Source organism: Mustelus asterias, chromosome 10 (assembly GCF_964213995.1).
Source record: "Mustelus asterias chromosome 10, sMusAst1.hap1.1, whole genome shotgun sequence".
In the NCBI taxonomy this organism is placed as follows: Eukaryota; Metazoa; Chordata; class Chondrichthyes; order Carcharhiniformes; family Triakidae; genus Mustelus; species Mustelus asterias.
The window spans coordinates 125,915,775-125,936,647 of record NC_135810.1 but is presented as its reverse complement, the minus strand read 5'-3'; the positions used below and the strand labels follow the sequence as shown (position 1 = coordinate 125,936,647).

Sequence of the window (20,873 nt, the reverse complement as noted above, 5' to 3'; positions counted from 1 at the left end):
TCTCTCTCTGTAACCGGGGGCTGTCTCTCTCTCTCTCTGTAACCGGGGGCTGTCTCTCTCTCTCTCTGTAACCGGGGGCTGTCTCTCTCTCTCTCTGTAACCGGGGGCAGTCTCTCTCTCTCTCTCTCTGTAACCGGGGGCTGTCTCTCTCTCTCTCTGTAACCGGGGGCAGTCTCTCTCTCTCTGTAACCGGGGGCAGTCTCTCTCTCTCTCTCTCTGTAACCGGGGGCAGTCTCTCTCTCTCTGTAACCGGGGGCAGTCTCTCTCTCTCTCTGTAACCGGGGGCAGTCTCTCTCTCTCTCTCTCTCTAACCGGGGGCAGTCTCTCTCTCTCTCTCTCTGTAACCGGGGGCTGTCTCTCTCTCTCTCTGTAACCGGGGGCAGTCTCTCTCTCTCTGTAACCGGGGGCAGTCTCTCTCTCTCTCTCTCTGTAACCGGGGGCAGTCTCTCTCTCTCTCTGTAACCGGGGGCAGTCTCTCTCTCTCTGTAACCAGGGGCAGTCTCTCTCTCTCTCTCTCTCTGTAACCGGGGGCAGTCTCTCTCTCTCTCTCTCTCTAACCGGGGGCAGTCTCTCTCTCTCTCTCTCTGTAACCGGGGGCAGTCTCTCTCTCTCTCTCTCTGTAACCGGGGGCTGTCTCTCTCTCTCTCTGTAACCGGGGGCTGTCTCTCTCTCTCTCTGTAACCGGGGGCAGTCTCTCTCTCTCTCTCTCTGTAACCGGGGGCAGTCTCTCTCTCTATAACCGGGGGCTGTCTCTCTCTCTCTCTCTAACCGGGGGCTGTCTCTCTCTCTCTCTCTCTCTAACCGGGGGCTGTCTCTCTCTCTCTCTCTCTAACCGGGGGCTGACTCTCTCTCTCTCTAACCGGGGGCTGTCTCTCTCTCTCTCTAACCGGGGGCTGTCTCTCTCTCTCTCTAACCGGGGGCTGACTCTCTCTCTCTCTAACCGGGGGCTGTCTCTCTCTCTCTCTAACCGGGGGCTGACTCTCTCTCTCTCTAACCGGGGGCTGTCTCTCTCTCTCTCTAACCGGGGGCTGTCTCTCTCTCTCTCTCTCTGTAACCGGGAGCTCTCTCTCTCTCTCTGTAATCGGGGGCAGTCTCTCTCTCTCTGTAATCGGGGGCAGTCTCTCTCTCTAACCGGGGTCTGTCTCTCTCTCTCTCTGTAATCGGGGGCTGCGACGCTGCTTTCTGAAATCAGCTGATTTCAGAATCAAAGGTATGTCCAGCACTGGTGGCCATTGCTTCATTGTGCCTATTCTGACGCACACTAGAGCTATGGGGCAAGTGCTGGTAAATGGGAATAGGTGCGAGGTCAGGTGTTTCTCACTTGTTGGTGTAGACTCGATGGGCTCTTCCACACTGATTCTGGAGTTGTCTATCCTCATGCTATCTCCCTAATCATTCCCCATACTCTCCAGTGTGCTTTTGTAACCCCTCCTACAGGGTGACACTCTTGATCATAACAGCTTCCTCCCTTTTGGATGGATCCCTTTTCCTCATAAAAATTATTTTCCCTTCATCATCCCAGTTTCTTGTCCCCTTGTTACCAATCCCTCCACTAGCAGGAACTTCCTTTCACTCCCAAACACTTTCGGCATTCCAGCTTTCCCTGAACCTTCCCTGTCCCAATCACTAAGGACCTGCAACATCATATCATTCACTGTCCCTCTCTCCCAAGATCACACCTTGACAATCAGCACTGTTCCCGTGTCTCCAGCAATCCTGCCATCTGCACCCTCACTTTCTCTGGAATTCAATAGGTGTTAATCATCACTGTGTCACATGACATTTTAATATTAAAGTCCAAATTCCTGTTATTTACCCGGGAATTGCCTCAATAACATTATTTACTCAAGTACGTCCCATTCATTACAGCTCCAGAATCGCTCACATCTCTGGTGCTTGTTAATGTTATTCCCCATCACAATCTTGTGGTTTTTACCAATTGACAATAGATCCTAAGAGTTTATCCCTCATTTGGGAATTTTTGCCAGCCTTGTCCTGTTTCAGATAAGGTTTGCCACGTGGAAGTAGGCAGGAGCGCATCATCGAGAATGCAGCTTGGAGGGGAGAGGATGATAGAGTGAGGTTGGAGTGTTGGAGGAAGTTACAGAGTTAGAGAGGATTGTAGGGGCTGGAGGAGGTTAGAGATAGGGAAGGGTGTAAGGGGTTGGAGGAAGTTACAGAGATAGGGAGGGAGGGTAGGAGCTGGAGGAGATTACAGAGACAGGGAGAGGTGTAAAGGCTGGAGGAGGTTACAGAGACAAGGAGGGGTGTAAGGGGTTGGAGGTGGTTACAGGGACAGAGGTTACCCATGAATTTAATCAGGGATACAGGTCTGTTAGGTAAATAAAGGCTGGAAACTGAGCAGGTTTGAAAGGGGGTCAGAGAGAACAGGGTTGATTCAGCAGAGGCAGGGGGGAGAGCAGGCAAAGGGGAATTATGACAGAGAGGCTGACCTTCCTTTGCTCTCTGGGCAGTAGGGCATTCCTGGAATGTTGTTTTTATTATATGTCGAGGTGCCACTGACATGCACGAGGCCAGAGTGAGCTGGGGAGCATGAGGTGAGGAGAGATGTGAGTTCAGCCTTTTGTGAACTACTGCTTGCAGAGCTTACTAGGCACAAACCACCAGAGAGACGAGGGAAGCAGGACTGAGTGGATGCAAATCACACACAACATACCAAAGCACCTTTTCACTCACACACTCCCGCTCAGACACGCCGGGGTATGTGCGCGCGCGCGCGCACACGCACACACGCACACGCACACGCACACGCACACACACGCTCAAATGAGATCAGACAAGGAAAGTAAAAACGATTAAAAACTGATGCACTCAGTGAAGGCAAAATGAATGATGAATTAAATCCTAATGATGGAAACAGAGTGACAAAGTAGCCTGGGCTTGATATAGTTAGTCAATGAGATTGGTAGATTTGGAGGGTTGGGAATGTCTGGAATGGGAAGCAATCCTCTTCCTCATTTCCATTTGATACCATTGCCAAGCTACCAGAGATGAGGGTTAGAATGAGCAACACACCTGTTAAACAGCGAGGTTTGTTTCTTACCTACAGGCTTGGTCACTGGGATATTTCCCAAATACAGCACCTGGAACCTCTGAACCAGCTCACTCTTGGGGACGGGGAATTCCACTGCAGATACAGTCCAGGGACACAATACAAAGCAGAAAGGAAGATTTAGAGCAAATGGTACAAAGTTGACACAAAGACACCGTTAATTAAATATGGGAAGCTTCCCTTAAAGGTTTGTTGAGGACGTTAATCAGCGACAGTGATGATACAACGGGGAAATCTCAGCAGAATCAGGAGTGTGAACGCACGTTCCTGGATTATTAATTTGATAACATAACCTTTACTACCAATGACAACGTGGCACTAAGCTGCAAGGACCTGGCATTCCAGCTTCCATACTCAACAGATTCGCATCAGTAATGGACACAAACCATGTTCAGGTTGTCAGGTTACACACAGGTCAACAAGACATGATCCTACCACATGGTGACACGTGGCATGGCAGCTTAACCCAGACTGCTGTTTCCATGCCAACAGTCAGAGATGGTACCTTGAAACGGGACATCGACGAGCTTGGAATGGTCGAATAAGATTCCGTTCATTGAGGTCTTGGTGTCCTTTCTGTCAGCCATGATCTGTGGAGGTAGAGAGGTGCGTCAGTTAGTAGGGAAAGACAACAGGCTACAATCCATGGGAGGGTCACAGACTTGGATTGGGGGGTGGGGTTGGAATTGGAATCGGGAGAAGGTCTGACTAATACAAAGAAGCTGCCTCTCAGGAAACAAATAAACCCAAAATATCGCAGGGCCAACAAAGGAAGAAAATACTCTAGGGAATTCCTCCTAGACATGGGGAATAAATTCAGGGGATCACAAGTACCAATCACAGAATTGCTCTCGGGGTGGTGGGGAGGTGAGGGTGGGGAAGAGATACGGGACAGATTGCTGTCAACGTGTTTCTCTGCACAGTGTCTCAAGTGTACTTGGTATAAATGATGCTGGGTTGCAAGCTGCACTCTCTGGAAGAGGTTCCCCCACCCTCGCTAAACATGTCCCTGCTCATCCAGGTACTTTTTAAAGGATGTAGAGGCAACCTGCCTCTACCACCCTCCCAGGCAGCGCATTCCAGACCGTCACCACTCTCTGGGTAAAAACGTTTCTCCTCACATCCCCCCTAAACCTCCTGCCCCTCGTGACTGACCCTTCAACTAAGGGGAACAGCTGCTCCTTATCCACTCTGTCCGTGTCTCTCATAATCTTGAACACCTCGATCAGGTCACCCCTCAGTCTTCTCTGCTCCAATGAAAACAACCCAAGCCTATCCAACCTCTCTTCATAACTTAAACGTTCCATCCCAGGCAGCATCCTGGTGAATCTCCTCTGCACCCCCTCCAGTGCAATCACATCCTTCCAATAATGTGGCGACCAGAACTGCACACAGTGCTCCAGCTGTGGCCCCACCAAAATTCTACAACTCCAACATGACTTCCCTGCTTTTGTAATCTATACCCCGATTGATAAAAACAAGTGTCCCGTATGCATTTTTCACCACCCTATTAACATGCCCTTCTGCCTTCAGAGATCTGTGGACAAACACGCCAAGGTCCCTTTGTTCCACAGAACTTCCTGGTGTCCTTTCATTCACTGAGTACTTTCTTGACAAATTACTCCTTCCAAAGTGTATCACCTCACACTTTTTGGGGCTAAATTCCATCTGCCACTTATCCATCCATTTGACTCTTCCGTCTGTGTCTTCTTGTAGCCCAAGACACTCGGCCTCACTGTTAACCACCCGGCCAATCTTTGTGTCATCTGCAAACTTACTGATCCTACCCCCCACAGTCATCAATGTCATTTATATAAATGATGAATAATAGGGGCCCAGCACGGATTCCTGTGGTACGCCACTGGACACCAGTCACTAAAGCAGCCGTCTGTCATCACCCTCTGTCTCCTACAATGAAGCCAATTTTGAATCCACTTTATCAAATTATCCTGTTTCTCATATGAATTTACCTTCTTAATAAGTCTCACATGTAGGACCTTGCCAAAGGCTTTGCGGAAATCCATACAAACTACATCGACTGCACTACTCTCGTCTACACACCTGGTCATCCCCTCAAAAAATTCAATCAAAAATGATGGTATGAGGCCAGGATGGACTGGGAAACATTACTGAAAGGAACGACAGTGGACAGGCAATGGCAGACATTTAAAGAACGAATAGGTGAACTCCAGAAGTTGTTTATTCCTGTTTGGCGCAAAAATGGTAAGGGAATTGTGGCCAAACCATGGCTTACAAGAGAAATTAGAGATAGTATCAGATTCAAGGAAGAAGCTACAAATTGGCAAGAAAAAGCAATAGGCCTGAGGATTGGGAGCAGTTTAAAATTCAGCAAAGGAGGACCCAGGGATTAAGAAGGGAAAAATAGAGTATGAAAGTAAGTTAGCGGGGAACACAAAAACTGTAAAAGTTTCCATAGGTATGTAAAGAGAAAAAGATTGACAAAAACAAATGTTGGCCCCTTACAGTCAGAAACGGGAGAATTCATGACGGGGAATAAAGAAATGGCTGAGGAATTAAATTTGTTCTTTGCTTCAGTCTTCACAAAGGAAGACATGAATAATGTACCAGAAGTGCTGAGAGAAACATGTTTTAATGTGAGGAGCTGAAGGAAATCAGCATTAGTAGAGATGCTTCAGCATAATTTGGACAGGCTGAGTGCGTGGCCATCTGCATGGCAGATACAGTATAATGAGGATAAATGTGAGGTTATCCACTTTGGAGCAATAATAGGAAGACAGATTATTACTTGAATGAGCTTAAATTAAGAGAGGTGGATACTCAGTGAGACCTTGGTGTCCTCGTGCATCAGTCGCTGAAAGTAAGCGCACAGGTACAGCAGAGAGTAAAGAAGGCAAATGGTCTTTTAGCCTTCATAGAGAGAGGATTTGAGGATAGGGATGTTTTGCTACAAAGAACAAAGAAAATTACAGCATAGGAACAGGCCCTGCGTCCCTCTAAGCCTGCACCAACCATGCTGCCCCACTGAACAAAAGGCCCCCTACCTTCCCAGGGACCGTATCCCTCTATTCCCATCCTATTCATGTGTTTGTCAAGATGCCCCTTAAAACTCACCATCATATCCGCTTCCACTACCTCCCCCGGCAGCGAGTTCCAGGCACCCACCACCCTCTGTGTAAAAAAACTTGCCTCGTACATCTCCTTTAAACATTGCCCTTTGCACCTTAAATCTGTGCCCCCGAGTAATTGACTCTTCCACCCTGGGAAAAAGCTTCTGACTATCCACTCTGTTCATGCCCCACATAATCTTGTAGACTCCTATCAGGTCGCCCCTCAACCTCTGTCGTTCCAGTGAGAACAAACCAAGTTTCTCCAACCTCTCCTCACAGCTAATGCCCTCCATACCAGGCAACATCCTGGTAAATCTTTTCTGTGCCCTCTCCAAAGCCTCCACATCCTTCTGGTAGTGTGGCGACCAGAATTGAACACTGTATTCCAAGTGCGGACTAACTAAGGTTCCATAAAGCTGCAACATGACTTGCCAATTTTTAAACTCAATGCCCCAGCCAATGAAGGCAAGCATGCCGTATGCCTTCTTAACTATCTTCTCCACCTGCATTGCCACTTTCAGTGACCTGTGTCCCTGTACACCCAGATCCCTCTGCCCATCAATACTCTTAAGGGTTCTGCCATTTACTGTATATTTCCTATCTTTATTAGACCTTCCAAAATGCATTACCTCACATTTGTCCAGAAAAAGGGAACCAGATGGGTTTTTCCGACAATCGACAATAGGTCATCAGTAGATTCTTAATTCCAGATTTTTAAAATTGAATTCAAATTCTATCATCTGCCATGGCAGGATTCGAACCCGGGTCCCCAGAACATTAGCTGAGTTTCTAGATTAATAGTCGAGCGATAATACCATTAGGCCATTGCCTCCCCTACTAATTCCAGATTTTAAAAATTGAATTCAAATTCCACCATGTGCTGTGGCGGGCTTTGAACCCAGGTCCCCAGAACATGAGCTGAATTTCTGGATTAATCGTCTGGCGATAATACCACTGGGCCATCGCCTCCCCCCATAAGTGTTTTTCATAGAATCATACAGTGCAGGAGGAGGCCATTCAGTCCATCAACTCTGCACTATCCCCATAACCCAATGCATTTAGCCTATCTGGTCCCCCTGACCCCAAGGAACAATTTAGCATGGCCAATCAGCAAATTGCAATTGTATATGGCATTGGTGAGGCCACACCTGGAGTATTGTGTGCAGTTTTGATGTCCTTATCTGAGGAAGGATGTCCTTGCTACAGAGAGTGCGCAGAGAAGTTTACCAGGCTGATTCCTGGGCTGGCAGATCTGTTTTCTGAGTGGAGACTAAGTCGGTTAGGATTATACTCACTGGAGTTTAGAAGAGTGAGAGGGAAGCTTATAAAATTCTAACAAGGTTAGACAGGATAGATTCAGAAAGAATGTTCCCAATGGCGGGGGAGTCCAGACTAGGGGTCATAATTTGAGGATAAGGGATAAACCTTTTAGAACTGAGGTGAGGAGAAATTTCTTCACCCAGAGGGTGGTGAATGTGTGAAATTCACTCCCACAGAAAGTAATTGAGGCCAAAATGTTGTCTGATTTCAAGAAGAAATTAGATATAGCTCTTGGGGCTAAAGGGATCAAGTGGTAGGGGAGGGTGGGATCAGGATATTGAATTTGCTGATCAGCCATGATCAAAATGAATGGCGGGACAGGTTCGAAGGGCCAAATGGCCTCCTCCTGCTTCTGGTTTCTATGTTTCTATGTTAGGCATACCTCCCTCTGACGAAGTGATGCTGACTATCCCTGATCAAGCTTTGCCTCTCCAAATGGAGATAGATACTCTCCTTCAGAAGTTTTTCCAATCGTTTCCCTACCATTGATGTGAGACTCACTGGTCTGTAGATCCTTGGTTTACCTCGACAACCCTTCTTAAATAGCGGAATCACATTAGCTGTTCTCCAGTCGTCTGGCACCTCCCCCATGGCCAAAGAGGAATTGAAAATGTGGGTCAGAGCCCCTGCAATCTCCTCCCTTGCCTCCCACAGCAGCCGAGGGCACGATTCATCCGGACCTGGAGATTTATCCACTTTTAAGGCTGGCAACACCTCCAATACCTTGTCCTTCCCGATGTCAATTTGCTCAAGAACCTCACAGTCTCTCTCCCTGAATTCCATACCATCGTCCTCATTCTCTTGGGTGAAGACGGATGTGAAGTATTCATTCAACACTCTACCAATGTCCTCTGGCTCCACCCACAGATTTCTCCCTTGGTCCCTAATGGGCCCTACTCTCTCCCTGGTTATCCTCTTCCCATTGATATACTTAGAATATCTTGGGATTTTCCCTACTTTTACCAGCCAGAGTTTTCTCATATCCCCGCTTTGCATTCCTAATTGCTTTCTTAAGCTCCACCCTGCACTTTCTATACCTCACTAATGCCTCCACTGATTTGCTCCCCTTGTACTTTTTAAAAGCCTTTCTTTTCCTTCTCATTGCATCCTGAGAGTCTCCAGGCATCCATGGTTCTCTAGGTTTGTTATTTGTTATCAAAGAAACTTGAATCTCGTTATCTCTGAAAAGACACCATCACCCACGATGAGCTGCAGAGACCAAATTCAAGGAGAATGATATAAAGGCCATCTGCATTTCAAAAACCAGGCTGGCCAACTGGGGCCTATCCATCTGCTCTGACAAAGGACCCCGGAACCTTCCTTTCAAGTCTTAATGGTTGGAACATTTAACTATCTAGGGAACTCATACAGGGGACACACATCCCTCGTCAAAGAGGGTGAGAGTCGTGTGATATCGATTCCTCAAGCTTGTGTAGCCAGTAATATTGTCTTGCTGTACATAAGAAATCTCAGTCTGCCATTTTATCATCTACAAGCAGCAGCACTGAAAAGGGACTCTGCCCAGATTGAATCGCTGGCCCCATCTACACTGTTTATACTGGAACTTCTGTACCATCACCTACAAGATTGGTTCATCTCTGTATGCTCATCACCTTATGCAAAGTCACTCCACTGGAAAAATAATTATACAGAATCATTTTTCAGCCTGCCCGACTTTTGTGAATGAATACCTCATTGGTCTTTGATTCTGGACTTTGAACTCGTGTAAAACAATAGTTCTTTTCCCTGTGGTCTTTGCCCTGTAAATCTTTCTTTTCTGTTTCCCTTTCACTGTATGAATCAAGAGGCTACAATACAGCCCTCCTCCCACATTTGAATGTGCACGAATAATCTAACCCTCTAAGTTCACTCTATCTCGAGTCTGCTGTGGGGTTATTAAGAGAGAATTGGATCACACCAAACTCGAGGGGTTGGGAAATACACCACCATTTATAAAGAAATTCATGTTTCTGTTAAGAACAGGTGCCAAGAGGAGAAATCAGGGCTATTTAAATTAATCCTCCCTCTTCCTGTCCGTAACCATCTGTCCAACCATCTTTTCAAGCAGCACATTCCAGAAAACACCAACCTCGGGGTTTTCACAGTAACTTCATTACAGTGTTAATGTAAGCCTACTTGTGACACTAATAAATAAACCTGCTTCTCATCTCCCCTCTGGATTTTTTTTGCTCAATATTTTGACCCAGGTCTTCCAGTCTCTGGACAGTCAGATACAGATGTACCTCAGAAGATGCATGAGGTACACTGCAGGAATTGTCTGAGAAGTTTGAACTTCTGATGGGCAATTCCTCTGCTCCCGGGGGACCCTCTGATAAAGTCTCCAACTCTGAGTTAGACTCAGAGATTTTGGACAGATCCCATCTACTGACCTGAATAGGTACTTAGAAAAATCTTAGTCTAAATCCTGTGTAATCATACAACTGATTCCTCCCACCTAACTCCCAACCCCCACTGCTCTACCCAATCACTCACACTACAGCAACTAGAGGACAGTGCGAGAGGAGGACCCTGGGACAGGCAGTCACTATTATTGATAGTGTTTGGGAAATTGATGGGATTGAAGGCCGATAAATCCCCAGGGCCTGATAATCTACATCCCAGAAAGAGTGGATGCATTAGTGGTCATCTTCCAAAATTCTTTAGACTGTGGAACAGTTCCTACAGATTGGAGGGTAGCTAATGTAACCCCATTATAGAAAAAGGGAGGTAGAGAGAAAACGGATTTATAGACCAGTAAGCCTGATATCAATAGTGGGGGAAATGCTAGAGTCTATTATAAAACATTTCATAGCAGAGCACTTGGAAAACAGTGGCAGGATTGGACAGAATCAGCATGGATTTACGAAAGGCTTGACAAATCTGCTGGAATTCTTCGGGGATGTAACGAGTAGAGTTGATGAGGGGGCACCAGTGGGTGTGGTTTATTTGGACTTTCAGAAGGCTTTCAACAAAGTTCCACATAAGAGGTTAGTGTATAAAATTAAAGTGCATGGGATTGGGGGTAGTGTATTGAGATGTGCAGGAAATTGGTTGGCAGACAGGAATAAAAAGGAGGTATTTTTCCAAGTGGCAGGCAGTGACTAGTGGAGTTCTGCAGGGATCAGTGCTGGGACACCGGCTATTCACAACCTATATTAATGATTTAGGCGAAGGAACTAAATGTAATATCTCCAAATTTGCAGATGAAAGTTGGGTGGAGGGTGAGCTGTGAGGAGGATGTAGAAGTCCTTCCGTGTGATTTGGACAAGCTGAGTGAGTGGGCAAACGCATGGCAGATACAGGATAATGTGGATAAATGTGAGGTTCTCCACTTGGTAACAAAAACAGGAAAGCAGATTATTATCCAAGTGTCTATAGATTGAGAGAGGAGAATGTGCAACGAGACCTGGGTGGCGTTGTAAACAAGTCACTGAAGGTTAGCATAAAGGTGCACCAGATGGTGAAAAAGGCAAATGGTATGTTGGCCTTCACAGTGAGAGGATTCAAGTACAGGAGCAGAGATGTCCTGCTGGAATTATGATGTGGAGATGCCGGCGTTGGACTGGGGTGAACACAGTAAGAAGTTTAACAACACCAGGTTAAAGTCCAACAGGTTTATTTGGTAGCAAAAGCCACACAGGCTTTCGGCGCTCCAAGCCCCTTCTTCAGGTGTGTGTGGACAGAATTCCCACTCACCTGAAGAAGGGGCTTAAGGCTCCGAAAGCTTGAGTGGCTTTTGCTACCAAATAAACCTGTTGGACTTTAACCTGGTGTTGTTAAACTTCTTACTGCTGGAATTAAACAGGACCTTGGTGAGGCCACACTTGGAATATTGTGTGCAGTTTTGAACAAAGAAAAGTACAGCACAGGAACAGGCCCTTCGGCCCTCCAAGTCTATGCTGATCATGATGCCCTAACTAAAAAAGATCTTCTGCCCTTTCTCGGTCCGTATCCCTCTATTCCCTCCCTATTCATGTACCCATCCAGATGTCTCTTAAATGTTGCTAATGTGCCTGCTTCCACCACCTCCTCTGACAGCACGTTCCAGGCACCCACCACTCTCTGCATAAAAAACTTGCCCTGCACATCTTCCTTAAACTTTTCCCTCTCACCTTGAACCTGTGCCCCCTTGTAATTGACACTTCCACCCTGGGAAAAAGCCTCTGACTATCCATCCTGTCTGTGCCTCTCATAATTTTGTAGACCTCTATCAGGTCTCCCCTCAGCCTCTGTCTTTCCAGTGAAAACAATTCTAGTTTATTCAACCTCTCCTCATAGCCAACACCCTCGAGACCAGGCAACATCCTGGTGAATCACCTGGAACTTGTCTACCTTGATGCAATTTCGGACACTCAACACTTCCTCCTTCGATATATTGACATTCTCTAGTGCGTTCACACAACTATCCCTGACCTCAACATCCGTTATGTCCGTTTTGGTCTCCTTAGCTGAAGAAGGATGTTCTTGCTATAGAGGGAGTGTACCAGACTGATTCCTGTGTTGGCAGAACTGACGTATGAGGAGAGGTTGAGTCAGTTAGGATTGTATTTGCTGGAGTTCAGAAGAATGGGGGGAGATCTCATAGAAACTGAGAAAATTCTAACAGGATTAGAGAGGATAGATGCAGGAAGGATGTTTCCAATGGCGAGGGAGTCCAGAACTAGAGGTCACTGTCCTGAGGATAAGGGGTCGACCACTTAGGACTGATACGCGGAGAATTTCTTCACACAGAGAGTGGTGAGTCTATGAAATTCTCTACCACAGAAAGTAGTGGAGGCCAAAACATTCCAGGAAGGAGTTGGATACAGCAATTGGGGAGAAGGGATCAAAGGATATGGGGGAAAGTGGGAACATCGTTACTAAGTTGGATGATCAGGCATGATCGTAATGAGCGGCGGAGCAGGCTCGAAGGACCGACTGGCCTACCCTGCTCCTATTTCTATGTTTGCCTCCCTCTCTTGACCAGCCCCTATCACATGACTATCCCTGGCCCTTTGACTCCCCCGACCCAACCTGTCTAGCTTCCACCACCTGACCTCCAACTCCCCCACTGACCTGGTCTGACCAGCCCTCATCATCCGACTCCCCACCTACCAACACCCTTTGACCCCCTCCCCCCGACCTGACCACACCACCATACCCAGCTAGCACCTCTTATGCACTGTCTTCATCACCCTATCCCCTTGGCCATTTATCTCCCTCCTTAGCTTTGCAAAGAAGCTTTGGGACATTTAAACTCTTTACTTACAGAATATGGCAACTAGTTCTGTAAAAAGGAATGACAGTCTCTGCGGGGATTCCCTTTGCTGATGTCTACGAGCTTTCTTGTGTTGAGTAAGTTTGGAAGGATCGTTCATCAGAAGATTGCCCAGAAATCTCAGAGGAAGGTAAGTGTGCATTTTCTGTCTGATTAGGTTTGGAAAAAGGGTTCTCACCCTGTCTGGACGTTTGGGGCCTTTATATTTCAATCCTCTTACCAATGCTCCTGCCCGTGGAAACAGTTTCTCTTAGACTTCTCCATCCACTCCCGGTTTAATTTTTATTTCACTTTTTCTGATCCTGAACTTCCTAACTCACAGACCGCAGTCAGTAAGGATAGGCAACAACACCACCTCCACGATCATCCTCAACACCGGTGCCCCCAAGGCTGTGTTCTCAGCCCCCTACTATACTCCTTATACACCTATAACTGTGCGGCCAAATTCCCCTCCAACTTGATTTTCAAGTTTGCTGACGACACCACCGTAGTGGGTCGGATCTCAAACAATGACGAGACAGAGTGCAGGAATGAGATAGAGAATCTGGTGAACTGGTGCGGCAACAATAATCTCTCCCTCAATGTCAACAAAATGAAGGAGATTGTCATCAACTTCAGGAAGCATAAAGGAGAACATGCCCCTGTCTACATCAACGAGGACAAAGTAGAAATAGGTCGAAAGCTTCAAACTTTTAGGTGCCCAGATCACCAACAACCTGTCCTGGTCCCCCTCCATGCCGACACTATAGTTAAGAAAGCCCACCAATGCCTCTACTTTCTCAGAAGACTAAGGAAATTTGGCATGTCAGCTACGGCTCTCACCAACTTTTACAGATGCACCATAGAAAGCATTCTTTCTGGTTGTATCACAGCTTGGTACGGCTTCTGCTCTGCCCAAGACCCCAAGAAACTACAAAAGGTTGCGAATGTAGTCCAATCCATCACGCAAACCAGCCTCCCATCCACTGACTCTGTCTACACTTCCCGCTGCCTCGGCAAAGCAGCCAGCATAATTAAGGACCCCACGCACCCCGGATATTCTCTCTTCCACCTTCTTCCATCAGGAAAAAAATACAAAAGTCTGAGGTCACGCACCAACCGACTCAAGAACAGCTTCTTCCCTGCTGCTGTCAGACTTTTGAAAGGACCTACCATTTATTAAGCTGATCTTTCTCTACACCCTAGCTATGACTGTAACACTACATTCTGCACTCTCTCCTTTCCTTCTCTATGAATGGTATGCTTTGTCTGTATAGCGCGCAAGAAACAATACTTTTCACTGTATGTTAGTACATGTGACAATAATAAATCAAATCAAACTTTTTGCTCCCCAGTGGTTTTTGAAAAGCTGGTGACGATTCTCAGCTGAGACCTCACATTTAGTTGTATAATCATGTGCTGGTTGGATGTGGCTTCAACCCCCCTCCAGGACTAGAGCTGATTATCTAACTCAACACCCCTGAGCAGCGCTGAGCGAGGGGGCTGCTGCGTTGTCACAGATGCCATTCTGTAGGTGAGACTTTAACAAAGGTTCAACTTCTCCCCCAAGATCCAGACCAACACCTCTCTCAACCCCTCCAGAACACAAAGTAGTCTGCTTTGATATAGCACCTTTCACAACCTCAAAGCTCTTCACAACTAATGAAGTACATTTAAAGTGTAGTCACAGTTGTAATGTAGGAAGCATGGCAACCAATTTACACAAAGCAAGATCCCATAAACAGCAATGGTTTCAGATAAAGCTCGGCACAACGTGGGCCGAAGGGCCTGTTCTGTGCTGTACTGTTCTATGTTCTATGATAATGAGCAGATAATCTATTAGTGATGCTGAGTGTACAGGACATCCGGGAGAACCATAAAACAATACATAGGAACAGAATTAGGCCACTCGGCCCATCAAGTCTGCTCCACTATTCAATCATGGCTGATGTTTCTCAACCCCATTCTTTTACCTTTTCACTGTAACCTTTGATCCCCATATCAATCAAGAACCTATCTATCTCTGTCTTAAAGACACTTAATGACCTGACCTCCACAGCCTTCTGCAGCAATGAATTCCTCAGATTCACCACCCTCTGGCTGAAGAAATTCCTCCTCATCTCGGTTCCAAAGGATGGTCCCTTTACTCTGGATCCTAGTTTCTCCGACTAATGGAAACATCTTCCTCACATCCACTCTATCCAGGCCTCGCAGTATTCTGTAAATTTCAATGAGACCCCCCCTCATCCTTCTGAACTCCATTGAGTACAGGCCCAAAGTCCCCAAACGCTCCTCATACATCAAGCCTTTCAGTCCAAGGATCATTCTCGCGAACCTCCTCTGGACCCTCTCCTAGGCCAGCACATCCTTCCTTAGATACGGGGCCCAAAGCTGTTTACAATATTCCACATGGGGTCTGACCAGAGCCTTATACAGCCCCAGAAGTACATCCCTGTTCTTGTATTCTAGCCCTCTCAAAATGAATGCTAACATGGCATTTGCCTTCCTAACTGCCAACTGAACCTGCACATTAACCTTCAGGAGAATTCCCTGCTCCTCTTTGGACTTGTGTCAAGGAATCTTTTACACCCACCTGAGGGGACAGGTGGGGGTCTTGGTTAAAATTCCCAGCTGAAAGATAGAAACCCATAAAATGGTTTATTCATTTCATTCTCGATAGTGGGATCTTGCTGTGCTTAAATTATGCTTTAATTGTTGAACTGTTTTGCGATACTTCTGTGCAATATGGTAAGGGATTGGATAGATGTTAATCTCTCTGCTGCCTCGACTGTGAGCTCACTCCGAATTCTCAGCACAATAAACAAGTCCGAAGGTGCTCAGGGACCAACAGGAATGTATCAGCAGCTGTGTGTTTAACAGCGTATGAGAGACAAGTTGTGGGTTGGCCAGTGAGAGGTGTGGCCCATGGATAGCGTGTACCTAGCAGCCTGACCAGCGCGAGTACCTTGGAGCAGATTTCATGCAGCCTGGTGGCTATGGCCTTTGCTGGGGTGTCACATCGGAACACATGACATTTCAGCACCCGGGTCAGTTTGTCTCTGGCGACATAGGCAAAATCCCTAAAAAAAATACAAAATAGATTAGAATAGCTCGAGAGGAATAAGACGGTGAAACCAGAGAGACAGGAAGGATATTCACATATTGTGGAATAGACACAATGCACACAGACACAATCTCCCCACTGGGGTGAGCAACGGACTAAGAACAAGGTAACACAAACATTTCTAAACTTTGAACTGAGGCTGGAAACACGAATCGGTGTTGTGAATTAGGGAGACACTGAGTGAGGAAAAGGCTTGCACTTCTATAGCACCTCAGCACAACCTAAAGCACTACACAGCCAATAAAATACGTTTTCTAAATTTTTACAGCATTTTTAAAGTTACAGAGTCAATGCGCAGAGCGGACGGAGCAGCCCGAATCCAACATATTCAATCCAAAACCCAAAGTCAAGCTGAATCCAATTCAATGCTTCCCACAGAGAGACAAACACCATCCACGCTGACAAGAAAAGGACATTACATGCCACCTTGGGCAGAAAACATGGCACAGATTTGTGCACATGGCACAGTGGTTAGCACTGCTGCCTCACAGCGCCAGGACCTGGGTTCGATTCCCGGCTTGGGTCACTGTGTGGAGTCTGCACGTTCTCCCCGTGTCTGCGTGGGTTTACTCCGGGTGCTCCGGTTTCCTCTCCACACTCTAAAGAAGTGCGGGTTTGGCAACACTAAATTGTCCCTTAGTGTCAGGATGATCAGCAGGGAAAATGCATGGGGTTATGGGGATAGGGCCGGGGTGGGATTGTGGCCGGTGCAGACTCGATGGGCCGAATGGCCTCCTCCTGCACTATCGGATTCTATGATTTTATGACATAATGAGCAATGTCACAATGAACATTTCATTTGTTTTTGTGCCGTTAGCAGAGGGATCAATATTGGTCAGGGCACCAGACACAGTTCCCTGCCCTTGGGTGAAATAACGCAATGGAAATTCTCAAACATGAGAGCAGAGACAGAGCCTCGTCTGAAAGATGACTCTCTGACAGTGCGGCACTCCCTCAGTTCTGACTCTCTGACAGTGCGGCACTCCCTCAGTTCTGACTCTCTGACAGTGCGGCACTCCCTCAGTACTGACTCTCTGACAGTGCAGCACTCCCTCAGGACTGATCCTCTGACAGTGCGGCACTCCCTCAGTACTGACTCTCTGACAGTGCAGCACTCCCTCAGGACTGATCCTCTGACAGTGCAGCACTCCCTCAGTACTGACCCTCTGACAGTGCGGCACTCCCTCAGTACTGACCCTCTGACAGTGCAGCACTCCCTCAGGACTGATCCTCTGACAGTGCGGCACTCCCTCAGTACTGACTCTCTGACAGTGCGGCACTCCCTCAGTACTGACCCTCTGACAGTGCAGCACTCCCTCAGGACTGATCCTCTGACAGTGCAGCACTCCCTCAGGACTGATCCTCTGACAGTGCGGCACTCCCTCAGTACTGACCCCCTGACAGTGCAGCACTCCCCCACTACTGACCCTCTGACTACTGTTCTGGATCTTATCCTATCTGGAGTGATGTTTGAACCCATGACCTCTGAGTCAGGGTTGAGAGTGCCAACCTGCTGAACAATAAAGAGACACTCTGAGGAATGATTGGTCAGATCAGGTGAAAGGCCGCAGAGATTCGGGGATGATTTGCAGCCTGCACAGATGCAGCAGGTGAAATACCTGCAAGGGGGACTCACACACAAGAAGCAAATACATGAAATGTGATGAAGCACAGGCAGGCAATAACTGGGATACAAATGCAGCAGCTTCTATTTTTGGAGACTAGTTTCATTAAAAATGTGTTCACGCAGATTGGAAGATGACAAAATGAGGTGAGAGATGTGAGAAATGGAGGCTGCAGTACTGTACCTCTCACTGCATCATAGCCAGACAAGCCGGAGGAGAGAAAAATCACATTAGATCATTACACCATGCAAAAAACATCCTGTACACTATACAACAAGACAGGCAGTACTCTCCTCCCCAGGGAGGGATCTGTACCCAGACTGCTGTCTCTCAGTCTCCTCTATTTTTCTCAGGGAGATATCTGTACACTGACTGGTGTCTCTCAGTTCCCCCTCTCCCAGGGAGATATCTGTATACTGAGTGGTGTCTTAACTGTTAAATAAGTTAAGGGCCCATGGTGTTAAGGATAAGATCCTGCTATGGATAGAGGATTGGCTGACTGGCAGAAGGCAGAGAGTGGGGATAAAGGGATCTTTCTCAAGGTTGGAGCCGGTGACTAGTGGTGTGCCTCAGGGGTCAGTGCTGGGACCACAACTTTTCACAATGTACATTAACGATTTGAAGGAAGGAACTGAAGGCACTGTTGCCAATTTTGCAGATGATACAAAGATATGCAGAGGGACAGGTAGTATTGAGGAAGCGGGGGGACTTGGACAGGTTAGGAGAGTGGGCAAAGAAGTGGCAGATGGAATAAAATGTGGAAAAGTGTGAGGTTATGCACTTTGGAAGGAGGAATGGCGGTATAGACTATTTTCTAAATGGGGAAATGCTTAGGAAATCAGAAACACAAAGGGACTTGGGAGTCATTATTCAAGATTCTCTTAAGGTTAATGTGCAGGTTCAGTCGGCAGTTAGGAAGGCAAATGCAATGTTAGTATTCATGTCGAGTGGGCTAGAATACAAGAGCAGGGATGTACTTCTGAGGCTGTATAAGGCTCTGGTCAGACCCCATTTGGAGTATTGTGAGCAGTTTTGGGCCCCATATCTAAGGAAGGATGTGCTGGCCTTGGAAAGGGTCCAGAGGAGATTTACAAGAATGATCCCTGGAATGAAGAGCTTGTCGTATGAAGAACGGTTGAGGACCCTGGGGCTGTACTCGTTGGAGTTTAGAAGGATGAGGGGGGATCTTATTGAAACTTACAGGATACTGTGAGGCCTGGATAGAGTGGATGTGGAGAGGATGTTTCCACTAGTAGGAAAAACTAGAACCAGAAGGCACAACCTCAGGCTAAAGGGACGATCCTTTAAAACAGAGATGAGGAGGAATTTCTTCAGCCAGTGAGTGTCTTTAAGACAGAGACAGATAGGTTCTTGATTAATAAGGGGATCAGGGGTTATGGGGAAAAGGCAGGAGAATGGGGATGAGAAAAATATCAGCCATGATTGGATGGCGGAGCAGACTCGATGGGCCGAGTGGCCTAATTCTGCTCCTATGTCTCATGGTCTCTCAGTCCCTCCGCTCTCTCTCAGGGAGATATCTGTACACTGATCAGTGTCTCTCTTTCTCAGGGTGGTATCTGCACAATGCCTGCACGAGTTGCTGAGCAAAACAAAAAATCACAAGAATAAATTACAATTTAAAAAAATGAGTAATAAAGACAAACATTAGAGTGTGACTGGTTGAGAGTGGGCATTGCCAGCTCACTCCCAACCTCAGTGTTCACTCAGTCACAGTGGGCGAGAGTGCTTGTCGGCACGTGAAGCTGAATGAGAACCCTGAAACCGAGTGAGCCAAAGACATACTCTCCCCCTTCCCTCTCACCCCCTTCTCAACACGCACGCGCACACACAGACACTAAGTTCTGCAAGTCATTGTGAGGAGCTCGGCATTAAATTGAAAAGCAGAACTTTGGACGTCCTAAACTCTGAATTATTACCCGAGCTATCTGCACGTTGACAAAGGACAAAAAAAAAAGGTTCCAAAAGAAATCCGGGAAATTATCGGCCAGTAAGTTTGACGTCGGTGGTGGGCAAGTTATTGGAAGGTGTGATACGGGATAGGATCTACAAATATTTGGATAGACAGGGACTTATTAGGGACAGTCAACATGGCTTTGTGCGTGGTAGGTCATGTTTGACCAATCTATTAGAGTTTTTCGAGGAGGTTACCAGGAAAGTGGATGAAGGGAAGGCGGTGGATGTTGTCTACCTGGATTTCAGCAAGGCCTTTGACAAGGTCCCTCATGGGAGGTTAGTTAGGAAGGTTCAGTCGCTAGGTATATATGGGGAGGTAGTAAATTGGATAAGACATAGACATAGAACATAGAAACCCTACAGTGTAGAAGGAGGCCATTCGGCCCATCGAGTCTGCACCGACCACAATCCCACCCAGGCCCTACCCCCACATATTTTACCCGCTAATCCCTCTAACCTACGCATCCCAGGACTCTAAGGGACAATTTTTAACCTGGCCAATCAACCTAACCCGCACATCTTTGGACTGTGGGAGGAAACCGGAGCACCCGGAGGAAACCCACGCAGACACGAGGAGAATGTGCAAACTCCACACAGACAGTGACCCGAGCCGGGAATCGAACCCGGGACCCTGGAGCTGTGAAGCAGCAGTGCTAACCACTGTGCTACCGTGCCGCCCACAGCTCAATGGAAGAAGCCAGAGAGTGGTTGTGGAGGATTGCTTCTCTGAGTGGAGGCCTGTGACTAGTGGTGTGCCGCAGGGATCGGTGTTGGGTCCATTGTTGTTTGTCATCTATATCAATGATCTGGATGATAATGTGGTCAATTGGATCAGCAAGTTTGCTGATGATACAAAGATTGGAGGTGTAGTGGACAGTGAGGAAGGTTTTCAAAGCTTGCAGAGGGATTTGGACCAACTAGAAAAATGGGCTGGAAAATGGCAAATGGAATTTAACGCAGACAAGTGTGAGATATTGCACTTTGGAAGGACAAATCAAAGTAGAACGTCCAGGGTAAATGGTAGGACTCTGAAGAGTGCAGTTGAACAGAGGGATCTGGGAATACAGGTACAGAATTCCCTAAAAGTGACGTCACAGGTGGATAGGGTCGTAAAGAGTGCCTTTGGGACATTGGCCTTTATAAATCGGAGTATCGAGTATAAAAGTTGGAGTGTTATGGTAAGGTTATATAAGGCATTGGTGAGGCCCAATTTGGAGTATTGTGTACAGTTTTGGTCACCTAATTACAGGAAGGATGTAAATAAGATTGAAAGAGTGCAGAGAAGGTTCACAAGGATGTTGCCGGGACTTGAGAAGCTGAGTTACAGAGAGAGATTGAATAGGTTGGGACTTTATTCCCTGGAGCGTAGAAGATTGAGGGGAGATTTGATAGAGGTGTATAAGATTTTGATGGGTATAGATAGAGTGAATGC

At 46.9% G+C, this 20,873-nt stretch overlaps 1 pseudogene across 1 annotated transcript in view; it reads right to left on the bottom strand.

Annotated features, from left to right (window-relative positions):
* LOC144499957 (amyloid beta precursor protein binding family B member 1-like) overlaps window positions 1-20,873 on the bottom strand; it is a 106,678-nt pseudogene that overhangs the window by 23,585 nt on the left and 62,220 nt on the right. Inside the window, exons 7-9 of the transcript XR_013498910.1 lie at window positions 15,684-15,798; window positions 3,579-3,663; window positions 3,065-3,148 (exon numbers count right to left, since the gene is read on the bottom strand). The product of XR_013498910.1 is annotated as an amyloid beta precursor protein binding family B member 1-like (transcript). The remainder of the gene's footprint in view (window positions 1-3,064; window positions 3,149-3,578; window positions 3,664-15,683; window positions 15,799-20,873) is intronic.